General features: G+C 44.1%; 1 long non-coding RNA gene across 33 annotated transcripts; it reads left to right on the top strand.

Annotated features, from left to right (window-relative positions):
• Positions 1-4,632: 4,632 nt before the first annotated feature.
• Positions 4,633-11,640, top strand: LOC123103299 (uncharacterized). 33 transcript variants are annotated; one of them, XR_006449731.1, is made up of 6 exons: positions 4,634-8,207; positions 8,361-9,772; positions 10,116-10,185; positions 10,260-10,289; positions 10,447-10,555; positions 11,112-11,640. It is a non-coding gene; the product is annotated as an uncharacterized lncRNA (long non-coding RNA). The 33 variants fall into 33 exon arrangements; XR_006449725.1 differs by having other exon boundaries at positions 10,415-10,555; positions 11,145-11,640; XR_006449722.1 differs by having other exon boundaries at positions 10,415-10,555.
• The last annotated feature ends 1,205 nt before the right edge of the window (positions 11,641-12,845 follow it).

The following is a 12,845-nucleotide window of genomic DNA, read 5'->3' as shown; positions in this document are numbered from 1 at the left end:
TCCGCGGCACCGGGCCTGGAGCTCCGCGTATGCCCGGCGCTGGCGGCGCACCTGCTCGCGGAGGTAGTCCTCCTTCGCCCATTTCAGGGCAGCCTCGTCGTTGGGGGCCACCATGTCGACGTGCTCCGGCTTCACGGGGAGCAGGCCCGGCTCGGGCTTCGGCCGAACCTGGCAGAGGGAACACGGGGAGGGCTGTGCACCCTCGTTGATGAGGGGGGCGGAGGGGGGCGCCGCTGCGGCTGCGGTGCCGGAGCGGCGTCTCCTCCAGCTTTGGCTTGACGGGGCGGAGCGCCGGTGAGCTGGAAGAGAGCGAGCAGGAGCCCGACGACAAGGACGTACCCGGCTCCATTCGGCGCGGCGTCCAGGAGCTGCCACGGCGGCGAGAGAAGGATGGCCGCAGCGGGTACTCGAGGCGCGGCATGTTGTGGGTCTCGATGTGGTCGAGGACGGCCTCGAGGGTGCGGCCTGGAACGCCCACCACTCGCGCCGCCCGTCGGCGTTGAGGCGGCCGCGGGGGATGACGTCGTTGACGGAGGCGATCTGCTCTTGGCGGCAGCGCTCGAAGTACATTGTCCACAGCATTTCACTGTCGCTGGCATACCTCGACTCGTTCCGCTGCTCCTCCGCCAGGGACGAGTGGATGCGGGCGATCTCGGCCCGCCGAGCCGCCCCTTCGGGCACAGGCGGCACCGAGACGCCGCTGGCGCTCAGCCTCCACGCCCCCGGCACACGCATGTTCGGGGGCGCTGGATACTCGGCCTCGTAGAGGAGGCGCGCCTCCGGCTCTTGGATATGGCGGCGGCCGAAGCCATTCGCCATCGCGCCGTCGCCTGGATACCTCTCGGCCATTTGCTCGTCGGCGGGAAGGGGGGGAGAGTGTTGCTTTTGTGCGGCGGATGCGAGGGGGATGTGAGCAGTGGCGTTCATCGCCGGGGAGGTCGCCTTTTATAGCCGCAGCGGGGCGGCGAGAGGCTGCATGCCGGGCGACGCGTGGCGGGAGCGAGCGGGACGCGCACCGGTGGCGCCTTCATTGCGCCGCTCGTAAGGCATCAATGGGTTGACCGGCGCGGCAGCGCGGTAGCCTTGGCCAGCGTTGGCATTGATTCTCGCGGGAACCGAGGCGGGATGAGGACGACGAGGCGGCGTCTCGCTGACTCGGCGGGCCCATCCTTGTTCGCGCCAAAATCGCGTTCCCCAGCGCCCCAGCGCGCCGGGTTCGGCCTGGGTCCGCCGGCGCCAATTTCGGTCCAAATCAGTGAAAAACGGGCTCCTGGGGACGCGACTGGGCCGATTTTTGGGCGTTGGCGCGAAAAAAACGCATGGAGGCCTGTTGAGAACGCGGCTGGAGATGCTCTTAACACTCTTTAATTTAACCCACTATAAATTTTTCCCTTCACTAATTAGACTACAGCCTACGGCTAGGGGCAGTGGCACCCCCAAAACTGCACGTAGCTCCGATACTGCTTTCACACACACGACATGAGAGGAGGGGGTAGTCTCAGATCAGACAGTATAGAACAAGCATACATCTCTCCCTAATCTATCTATCCCTATCTATCCCTAATAATAAAGCACGGATTGACTCCGTGGGTTCACCGTCACAATACGCTTCTTTTCATAAATTTACGCTTTTAGTTTTTTCACCTATATTATTTTCTACGTCTGAGATGGTACTATTCATGTGATAAAGATCCGTTCGTAATTTTCGTCGGTCCGTCTCAAAAACCTCATACGTCCATTTCTCTTGGGCCTAAAAAATTCTTCCTCGATGTCTCGGAATCGGGCCATCTATCCCGACGGGTCAGGCCGAGGCAAAAAGTGCATGAGTATAGAATCGAACAGGCAACCTCCTGTCGAGGAGTTAACGCCATGACCAACCGACCCAGCTTATGCTATGTGTTAAAGGAAGGCCAACTCGACTGTCAAATAATACCACATCGCCCCCTTAAGTATGATCCACCCAATTTATATACGTCAATGATTTTCCTGGTAGTTAAGAAGTCGTTTTGGGAATAAGAAAAGAGAGAAAGAAACAGAGGCTAAGGAAGGACAGAGAGATGGGCTAAAGAAGGAAAGATGGCTGATTTCAGAAATAAGGATAAGGAAGCAAGGAGAAACAGACGTGATTCACGTTCTATCAGAGGGCTAAGTAAGGACCCTAAAAAAAGAGGGCTAAGTAAGGAAGGAAAGAGAGGGGCTTGTGATTTCAGAAATAAGGAAGCAAAGATAGGCTGATTTCAGAAATAAGGAAGCGAATAGAAATAGAAATAGACGTGATTCATGTTGCATCAGGGGGGCTAAGGAAGGAAATGAGAGAGGCTTGTGATGATATCAGAAATATAAGGAAGCAAAGAACGTGATTGCCTGCTCTGCATATGCCGTGTACCCAAGAAAAAGACAACATACATCCAAAAAGCAAACGAACGGCCAATTTTTTTTAGAATCTCATAGTGTGTCTCGCTAAAATTAGTTCAACGGATTATTACGATGTCATTATGCATTGACATCCGATCTACAACTGAAGTTGGACGGAAAATGTGTGTATGCCATTGCAACGGATTATTATGATGTCATTATGCATTGACATCCGATCTACAACTGAAGTTGGACGGAAAATGTGTGTATGCCATTGCTCTTGCTTCAATGTCATTTTTTTATTTCCTAAATTGCCTCTAGGAAAAACTGGACGCTCTATCAATACATCCACCAATGTTATATTTATGATGCAAAATCTATTCAGTTTCCTTTCTTAATTAACAATGGTGTATATACAATATAAAAAGCTCTCATGCAGGCAAGCGATTTGGATCACAATCTCGCATCATTGATACCAAGTAACAAAGAAGGAAAATGGATAGAGAACGGTATGCATGGATGACCAATGAAGAAAAATAGAAAAAACTAAAAAAGCATCGTGAAAACTATCAGCAAAAAAAAATAAAAACTAAGATTCAACCCAGTTGCGAAATAAAACACAAGGGATGAAGAAATATTCAAACATGGAGCCAACACAAAAGAAAAAATGCTCACAAAAAGGCAGAAATATGCAAAAATGCAGCAGATTTTTTATTTTATGTTTTGGTACTTTGAATTTTGTTATCTTTTGTATGTCTTTTTATTCCTATGCTTGAGTTTATTTTTTTCATCACAATCAGAGATGACTGTCTTTAACCAAACCAGCAAATTGTACAACGCATAAGTTTACTAGCGGTTTGTAAAGATTGGTTGGCTGAAAACAAAATTCTCCTTCATGTTATTCCTCAACACACATTCCCATAGCCATGGATATTGAGTATAGGGGTGTGCGTTTTTCTTCCGTTGCAACGCACGGGCATGTTTGCTAGTCATAATAAAGCACGGATTGACTCCGTGGGTTCACCGTCACAATACGCTTTCTTTTCATGTCATAATACGCTTTTACAATTTGTATGGACAAAATCGTAATATAAAAAGGTGATATTAATTTGGGGGTACGCACTAAAGATCTTCCTCCGAACGTAAATTTGGTCGTCGCTTCGATCCGAGTTACACGCCTAGTGGGCTTCACAGCCCAACTTGGCGCTGTGGCCCAAGAAAGAAGGCCCACATAAGACAAGGTAAAAATATTTGCTCTTGTAGAGAATTGAACTTACGACCTCCCTCTCACAGATCAATCGTTGCAACCAACTGAGCTATCCCAGTATTTTCTATAGATGAAATTGTTCTTTCTATTAAATAGTCCCACCTCGCCTTCTTTCGTCTAATCCACTCAATTTATATACGCCTTTGATCTTCGATGTATCAAGGAGCTATCCCGGGAATAAATAAACGAAGGAAAGAAAGAGGACGACATGCATATAAAGAAAGGAAGGAAATAAGAGGACGGCATGCATAGAAAGGAAGGAAGGAAATAAGATGCCCACGTGTAAGAGAAATAAGGAAAGAAAGGAATTGAGTTCTGAAGGATAGAATGCACGGAAGGGAAATAAGAAAAAATAATGATCAACTTTGATGCACGTTGTTAATTGGTGGTTGTGTTCCCTCTGTCCGAAAATAGAGATGTAGCTTCTCATTCCCAAACATCTCAGTGTTAACAGCTGATCAAAGTTTTGCTATCTTAAATTTTTTCTTAATATAGCCAAAATTTAGCTAGGATAGGCCACATAATTCGGCTTGTTCATTGCAACATTTTATTAGGTAGATATTTATCAGTTTACATGCATTCTGTTTTTTGAAGGACAGTGCAGGAATTTTTTTATTGCGACTAGAGGGGCTTGCGACGGATGTGATACCTCATCGGGTTGAATTTTATGAGGTTTGTCGTGAATAGGTGGACAATATGACCATGGTGTAAGACGGGTGGGTCACTTGAAGCATGAGAGGATTTGCTTCCCCGTGGCAACGCACGGACATATGTGCTATTTTTTTTTAATAATAAAGCACAGATTGATTCCATGGGTTCACTGTCACAATATGCTTCCTTCCTGTCAAAATACGTTTTTCTATCCGTCATGGGTTTTGCTATCCGAGGTGGTAGTATTATTGTATACGTTTCCACGTTTTGTTTTCTGTTTGTACTTTAAATTCGCACATAAATCTAATTTGGCCCAACAACGAATCCATCCAGCCCTGAGTTTCTTTCAGGGTACGCACCTCCTTCCCGTCCTTCCCTAAAAAAATAACTCCTCCCGTCCTGAAAAGGCACTAGCCGCCTCCCCAAGCCCAACTCGCCGAAACCCAGCACCCCATGACCCGATCGATCACCGATGGCGTTCGGCGAGGTCATGCCCTAGGCCTCATCCTCGGCCGCCCTGACAGCGGATCGAATCAGCGTAGTTGGCGCATGGGACGGCTCCCTGGAGGTGTACCTGGGCGCTTGGACGGGGCTGATGCTGCGCGTCGAGGTGGCGCGGTGGGCCGGGGTCCCGGCGCATGCCGTGGCGAGCTAATCTCAACCTGACGCTGGTCACCAGCGCGGCATCATGCCACCTGGCCGGCGCTGCAGCGACGTGGTTAAGAGGGAGGTGGATGAGGCAGAGTCTGCGCTCGGCGTCGCGGAGATCTGGAGGATACATGATTGTGTGGACACAGCGGCGGCGTGGCCGGGTGGGGCGGCATGTTGATTTTCTTGGGGGTAGGTTTTTGCTGCTGGTGACCTTTTAAGAAATTTAAGAGATCCAGTGCACGGAAAGATGCTATTGAGTTGGGAGACCAGGTGGATTTGAAGCTCATTGGTCAACGTTCAGTCAAATTTCATATTGAACAGGTATGTCCTTGATGATCTGGTGCTTCTAATCTTTTTTGCCTATAGTTCGGACCTTAAGCCTCTCTTACTTTGTCCAATATAGTTAGTCTGCATATGAGAACACACGTATGTCAATGGATAAGCAATTGACCTCTAATCAATCAAGGTTTGCAAACTCATCCAGATCTCAATCTTAATGGTTCAAGAATCAACATTTACACTTTAAAGTGTATTCATTGACCAATTCTTTTTGAAATATGCATCTGGGCCATCGAAGGCAAGATGCTTATGTTATGTTTTTATTCTGATGACAAATTATCTTCTTTGCCTGTTGGTAGCTGCTCATGAGAAATTAGGATATATTTTTACTGCTTTAGATGCAAGCATCTTCTTTTCCATGGGCCTGCAGCTATTTGTTTGGAAATTAAGTTGAAGTTAACGACATTTGTTATTCTGCATGGGCAGGGATGCAGAGTATTAAATATTTCTAGGACATAAAGTACATCGGCAATTTAAGTATTTAAGTAGTGTATCAATTTTCACTGTATTCTCAGTTTTAATCTTAGTGTAGCTTATGCCCAGATCTTTAGTATATGATTAATCTCATCTATTTCTTGTGAGATGCCGACTGAATAAGGAAACCAGTAAAGTTTCCCGTTCTTAGATCTAATGCTTCCTCTCTCTCAATATGATAACCATCTAAATTGTTATTATTATTTACACTGTGATGCTAATCTTATTTGTTTTGAAAAAGATGAATCTACATGATAGATATGAACTCAGTGAATAAAATTTGGGACTAACATTCAAGCACAATAATGTGAATACAACATATGCCTGCTGGTGTGCTGGAATTCACCAGTTGTATCAAGAAAACAAAAAGTAAAACAGGTATGCCAAATGAGTGAAATTTCTTATTCTACTCTTTACAGCTAAAAGCATAATCTGCCTTATTTTTCTACCAAGATACCCGAATAGTTATAGTCAATATATTGGTTTTCTTGGTTTTGACCCGGAAACTCGATGTAGTTGTAACCCCCGGTATGATTGAAAATCTAAAATTATAATTTCACATGACTAAATGTCCCCATTAAATTTATTTCTGTTGTCTCTAGAATTAACAGTGCTTCAAATGATAATTTCCAACTACCACTCTTAGATATTGGTTCATCGTTTGCACTCTTAAAATTACAATGTGTTTTGTCGGAGCTGGTTTGCCCTGATCTCACCAATCCAATAACTCATGAATTTTTTATCTATTTGAATTACATAATACAGGGTTAAATATGTAGACGTGTGATTCTTTGTTTTAGTTGTCTCCCGCTGAACATATATTCTTAGCTGCGTATTTTTTAGTTTTCTGCAGGTTGTTGGGAATGTTAATTCAATCAGTGCTCTACTTGACAGGTCTTGACTTCTTTATTACTTATTACTTGCTTAACAACCGTTTTTAAAAAATGCGTAGCAATCTGTTGTAGCTGTAATATATTGAGTCGACAAACTATGCTATAATCTTCTTAGCCTTTGCCATAATTTCAAGCAAGAATTTGGCGGGACTAACATTTATTTGCAGGCAAAAGAGAGAGTACAACTTTATCACGTGCGAGTGTGATGAAATGATAGCCCCAAATTTCAATACAGCGTTGAGGAGAAGTACTACATCATTGATGGTATATCTTGTTAATTTCTTAGTATCTTGGAACAGTGATGTGCCATGTTAACAAGTGATGGCTAATTTGTGTGTTGTTTGTAATCTTTGCAGTTTTGAGTACTGGTCTCACCTTCTTTGATTGATAATTTTTTTACTCTTTCACGTCATTTACTTCAAAGTTTGAGTTTTCCCTCATATATATACACATTGATATGGTTACGAGTAAGGGATGTGGATCAATTTGCACGTAGGGTAAGGGCATGTGAATTTTTTTCTCCCGTTGCAACGCACAGGCAACTTTGCTATTCAAACCTATAGCCTATAATAAACCCCAGTTTGTTAATCAAGTTTAAACATTTCAGTTCCGTTTTTGGGTCGGAATTTCAGTGGCCATGTAAGACTGGAAATTGCTCATCATGTGTTCCTTAATGTATATTGTGCCAATAGCTATTAAACCTTCGATATGCTGGAGGGCGATGAGGTGGCATGGAGCTAAACATAGATTGAAGATTCTGTCATGGGTTCCTTAGAGAAGATGGAACAAATGAGTATGGAGATCCAGCTGTTGAAGATGCCGAGGGACAAGAACATTCAGAAGTTTTTCGCCTAACAAGAATACATTTAACATCATCACAGATTGCTTTAGGTAAGCTTTACTCAGGTTGCTACTCATGTCATAGTGTCTATAATTTAGCTAGAGTCAGGTTCAGAGTTGACTGATTTTTTTTGGCACAACCATCAAGCAACCTGAGTAAAGCTGACCTAAGCCAATGATTTTGTTCTTTTAGCTAGAGCCAGGTTCAGAGTTGTTCACTCGGGATTTTTTGGGCACGGACATCAAGCAAGCTAGCACGTATTGTTTAACTGAAGGAAAGGGCAACTAAGCTTTGAATGCTACATTCTTTGTTCTGAACAAATGTAGCTACTATTTGTATTCGATGCTGGACTCCTGGTAACAATTTATTACTGTACATGTTATTTCTTTTTTTGGTGAGTCTTTTCTAGGATTATGGAGTTAACGGGTGTTACTTTTGACCTGCTAATACAGTTGTGTTAAACTTTTTGCTCTTCGAAAGCAACTATGTAAGTCTGACGCTAACATAGTGTTTACTGCTAAAATACTTTAGTTTAACTTAAGAGTCAGGAGCACAAGTAGAATTTCATAGAAATCTGTCTAGCTCCTGTAGATGAAAGACTTCCTGCAAGTGAGCTCTTGAATAACTCTTACCTCCAGGAAGATGAGGTCTATCCCAGCGCCTCCAGTTTCAGTCTCTCTGGTCTCAAGTGTGACTGAAGATAGGTGGCAATCTGCAAGTTTCGTGCTTTGGAAAGGTGAATTCTTACTGAAAAAAAAAACCATATGCATCTTACCGACCATATTAATTTATTGCTAAGGTTTTCTCAAAACAGTGGTAAATATAGCACTGAAGAAACTTCTAAATCAAACTTTGCTTCAGTCTATAATGACACTACAAATTATTTCAGGCTGTTTAAAGAATGCTGAGTTGTCAAGCGAGGTGCTGCAGTGGCTGGCGTTGCCGGGCATGGGACAACGTCCCTAGGCTCCTGCTTGAGGCAAGCCTCTCCGACCTCCTCGGATGCCTTCTAGGAACTGGCACTGCGTATGATGGCCTCCTCACCTAGAACCTAGGTTGACCTAGCCACTGCCATCGAAGCGGAGAGTTGACAACATATGTATGATTGTTCGACGGTGTCAGTCCTGCCATTGGAATGTTCAAAACTATGAATTGAGTGATTACAAATATGCTTTGATCAATGAAATGAAACGAAATTTTGCTACATCTTGTTGTGCAGATATAGGGCTTGAATTATTTTCGGTCGTATCATCTTGGCCCTATAATAAAAAAGCGAGTGTGGGAGGACGCGACCAGTTGCTACCAGTATCAAGGTGCACTTGATGTGTAGTATTCAGTCAATGAGAACCATAGAAAAATGGAGGCACCGACTCTAGGAGTATATATCCGCTCCCAAAAAAAGTGTGCTATATATTGAATGGTTCAATATAGGTTAGTGAATTTGAGGCAGCAAAAGGCTTTAGAGCTAAAATCAATAGGAAATGGTATTTGTTTCTTAAGAAGTTTTTTGATAAATGTAAAAAAGAAAATGAATTAGTTAGTAGAGAAAAGGAGACCATGACTTGTTTCTCTATTTATCCTTGCTCCACACATGTTGTGATTAGAGGACACTGTGTAATCGCTGGCAGTGAGGGACTAAGATAAGTGGTGACATGGTGTCGGCGGTGGACTAAGATAAGTGGTGACACGGGTGGGACACCATGTTGAAATAGAGGACGTTGAATTGTGGGGGTCTTGAGCCGTATTTATCAGCCCGTTGCAACGCACAGGCATGTTTACTAGTTAGAAATAAAGCACGGATTGAGTCTCTGGATTCACCATCGCGGCGCTTTTGCAAAAACGTTTCAATCTTGCAAAAAGACCATGTAGTTTTTTGGTATTCAACCCACGCTCCTTTTTGAAGTGGCAGCACACACGAGCATATGCATGCTCTCCTCGATGCAACAGGCGGCGCCGCCGCGGGCGCTCCTCGATCCATACGGGCGGCGCCACCGCCACCTGCGGCTGGTCTTCTTCTCCAGCCATCTGCCGCCCTTCTCCCCTCCCCATTCGTTGCCCTCCTCTACCCTCCCGCCCCTAATCTTCTCTGGCACTACCCCCAGCCTCCTGCTGCCGTGCCTCGATCCATACGGGCGTCACCGCCAGCGGGGGGCGGTCTTCTTCTCCGGCCATCCACCGCCCTCCTCCCCTCCCCCTCCCTCCTATTCTTCTTCTTCTTCTCCGGCCATCCGTCGCCCTCCTCAAATCCCGCGGAGTTCGCCGGAGGAAGAACATCCGCCGTCCGAACGTGCTACACCAGAGGTATGTATCGGCTTTTCCCAAATTAGTTCAACGGTGTTGGATTTTGCTTGGATATTTTACTTGAATCAATATCAATTTGTGTAACCTGGGCGTGTACGAATGTTGCTACTTTTTTCCTCTTTAATCTGAGCGTTCAATCTCTGTAAGCTAGGTGCTGGGTGATGCCTGTACATTACATTAGTCCAATGTTTGCCAAACTATGACAAATTCATGTGCCATGTGTGTTGGTTTAGATACTTCAAGTTTAATTTGAGACATCAGTAGTTAATCCACTGTTTATTTCCCTTTCTAGATCAGGGACAAATTGCTCAATCATAATTGTTTGTTCTTCTTTCTGTTACAGGGAAGCACCGGAAAGTGGATGTTTCTATGCAGCATCACCCAAAAGTTTAATTTGAGATATTCCATCAAGCGTATGTTCCATAGCCTCCATCATGTAGTTTATTTCCTTTGCTTCAGGTTGTACAGAGGATTTCCTTTGTTTCAGGTTGTACAGAGGAGCTCAACGACAACTAAGGTGCTGCTAGAATTACATCAGCTACTAACTTACATACATATAAAAATAAACTGCAGCTTTAGCTCCATGTAGTAATGACTAAGTATATTCTAATGCTCATAGGGACTGATTACTATTTTTTACAGGTTAATTTAATCAATTCCTTGGCGTACTTTAGGAAACGAGGATATATTGGGTGGTCTCCGACAGCCCGACGACAATACAGAGTCGTCGTAGTTGGGTTGTGTTCATGTAACACTGAAACTTGACATAGTTAGTATAAGAAGGTTTGGTTTACTTCCACTATGTTACTGTTCAGTCTATTTTATAAACATGTTGATTAGCCATTCTGGCAAAGAGGCATCTTCAATATTTCAGAAATCTCTTTTCCAGAAACTCCAATTCTCCTCATAGGAATTGAGATGCCCAATATTTCTCAATTTGCTGACAAGGTTGTAATATAATCACGTTTTGCTATTGACGTAATGATATATTCCTTGACTGAAAGCAAACCCTTTAATTGCATCTGTACTAAGCATTCTTTCCGTCTATATCCTGTCATGATTTTTTTACTAGCTGTAGTGGTGTTCTTATTATTGTCATTTTCCAGAATTATTGTCATTTCACAGATGGTATAAACCTTGTTCATGGCTAACTTATAGAATAGCAAACCTGGTTCATGGCTAACTTATAGAATAGCAAACCTTGTTCATGGCTAACTTATACAATAGCAGTAACTGATTTGAAACCATCAATCTCAGGAACACTCTGACCATGTATTTGATTCTGTTAAAGACCCAATATGTCATGTGGTCCTGCATCTCCTGATGTTGGTATTTCCAGTAAATTTTATTGACAGGCACTTTGGTGTCTCAGCAACCAGGTCGCCACCGACCACCACGGTGGCTCGCAGCGATGCCCTCCCGCCACCGTATGTACGACCAGCGGCGAGATGGGGGGAACTCTTTGGCATGCCGGCACACAGGAACGACACATGCCGTACAACCTGAAGGTCACGTTCGTCAGGCTTGACTTGACCCTCACCGACGCCACCTTGCCACCTCTGTTGCCGGAGATCAGCCGAAGATTAGCTTGTTGCCGCTTTGCTTCAATGGTTGCTTTAATGCTTAAAACATCAGAGTATTTTTTTAGTTACAGATTTGGCAATACCCAGGACATTATGTTTCTCCAATTCAACTATTGGCTTTCAAGGTGGCAGTGTCAGCCATTGCTGCTATCACAGGATCATGTGACTGTATATTTGGTTTTTGTCAGAATATGAGGAAAATGACTCTTTTGTAGTGAGATGTGACTGCTGAAGGAAATATGCCCTAGAGGCAATAATAAAGTTATTATTTATTTCCTTATTTCATGATAAATGTTTATTATTCATGCTAGAATTGTATTAACCGGAAACATAATACATGTGTGAATACATAGACAAACAGAGTGTCACTAGTATGCCTCTACTTGACTAGCTCGTTGATCGAAGATGGTTATGTTTCATAGCCATAGACATGAGTTGTCATTTGATTAACGGGATCACATCATTAGGAGAATGATGTGATTGACTTGACCCATTCCATTAGCTTAGCACTTGATATTTAGTTTGTTGTTATTGCTTTCTTCATAACTTATACATGTTCCTATGACTATGAGATTATGCAACTCCCGTTTACCGGAGGAACACTTTGTGTGTTATCAAACGTCACAACGTAACTGGGTGATTATAAAGGTGCTCTACAGGTGTCTCCGAAGGTACTTGTTGGGTTGGCGTATTTCGAGATTATGATTTGTCACTCCAATTGTCGGAGAGGTATCTCTGGGCCCTCTCGGTAATGCACATCACTTAAGCCTTGCAAGCATTGCAACTAATGAGTTAGTTGCGGGATGATGTATTACGGAACGAGTAAAAAGACTTGCCGGTAACAAGATTGAACTAGGTATTGAGATACCGACGATTGAATCTCGGGCAAGTAACATATCGATGACAAAGGGAACAACGTATGTTGTTATGCGGTCTGACCGATAAAGATCTTCGTAGAATATGTGGGAGCCAATATGAGCATCCAGGTTCCGCTATTGGTTATTGACCGGAGACATGTCTCGGTCATGTCTACATAGTTCTCGAACCCGTAGGGTCTGCACGCTTAAAGTTTCGGTGACGATTGTATTATGAGTTTATGTGATTTGATGTACCGAAGGTAGTTCGGAGTCCCGGATGAGATCGGGGAAATGACGAGGAGTCTCGAAATGGTCGAGACATAAAGATCGATATATTGGACGACTATATTCGGACATCGAAAAGGTTCCGAGTGATTCAGGTATTTTTCGGGGGTACCAGGGATTTACGGGAATACGAGGAAGAAGTAATGGGCCTCATGGGCCAAGTGGTGGAAGAGAGGAGGCATAGCACGCGGCCCCCCTAGCCCAAACCGAATTAGACTAGGGGGCCGATCCCCCTTTCCTCTTTTTCCTCCTTCTCCTTCTCCTCCTTCCTTTCCTCCTCTTAGTAGGAGTAGGAAAGGGGAGTCCTACTCCTACTAGGAGGAGGACTCCTCCTCCTGGCGTGCCCAT

This window comes from Triticum aestivum, chromosome 5A (genome assembly GCF_018294505.1).
Source record: "Triticum aestivum cultivar Chinese Spring chromosome 5A, IWGSC CS RefSeq v2.1, whole genome shotgun sequence".
Classification (NCBI taxonomy): domain Eukaryota; kingdom Viridiplantae; phylum Streptophyta; class Magnoliopsida; order Poales; family Poaceae; genus Triticum; species Triticum aestivum.
Note: the sequence above shows the minus strand (reverse complement) of the source record. Positions and strands in the feature narration are given on the sequence as shown.